Source organism: Rhagoletis pomonella, unplaced genomic scaffold (genome assembly GCF_013731165.1).
Source record: "Rhagoletis pomonella isolate Grant_MI unplaced genomic scaffold, Rhpom_1.0 Rhpom_scaffold_00006, whole genome shotgun sequence".
NCBI lineage: Eukaryota > Metazoa > Arthropoda > Insecta > Diptera > Tephritidae > Rhagoletis > Rhagoletis pomonella.
The window spans coordinates 16,427,711-16,428,684 of NW_023458560.1; positions in this window are offsets into that span (position 1 = coordinate 16,427,711).

Genomic DNA, 974 nt, shown 5'->3' on the forward strand with positions numbered 1-974 from the left:
AATCATGTATGTACTTTACATATAAAAAATAATATTTTCCTTTTTATTTGTGCTTATTTCAGCAGCAAATTAACATGCAATGGAATTTCCCTTTTTATCGGGAGCTTTGCATTTTTGTTACGTTTATGTCATCGCAGTTGTTGTTCGGTGTTATATGTGTATTAATATTTTTTTCTTTATTCATCACTTGGCTTTTATGTTAGGTTTGCTACTTTTATAAAATGCTTCATTTACCAAGCATTAGTGTGCGATTTTAGGAATTTATGTTCTTTTATTACGTTCGAATAATTTACACATAGTACGTGTGGAAATTCGATAAACAGCTAACGCTTTCCGTTTAAATATATGTCGTTTTGCATATGCATATATGTATGTATGTTTGTATGTGTATATTTATAAAATAAAAACTTGATGCTTCTTCTTTTTCATAATATTTCTGTAATTTTAATATTTACTCAAAAGAGTTTAACTTTAATACCAACCCGTGTGCGAACTTGTGTCACAGCAGAAAGAGTAGAAGCTTCGCACAGAACAGAAATCGAGTTTCCCCAAAATTGCAACTTTTTCTGCACTATGCACTAAAAAAGTTAATACCAACAAACGAAAATTCAAAAATCTGGCCCAACTGGTCTCTCGAAAATTTTCTTAGCTTAAAAAAAAAATAATAATCAAATTCAGTGAAAAATGAAGGCTTCAGTGAATTGTGAACACAAAATGCCGATTTTGAACCACTGTGCTTCGGTGCGGCCACTCCCACTTATCTGATTTGAGGGCTCGTTGAAGTCAGTACCGTCTGTTCGCCAGTATGTGCGACTTCAAGCAGACGTCTGGTTTCGAGAAAACGGTTCGCTTTTTATAAATTTAAATGAGTTTTCAACAATTGCTCAAGTTAAAAAAAATACCAATGGCAATACCAAAATTGCTTCTGAGGAGACCTCTTTTGATGACGACCACTACGAATGTTTAAAGGGCTA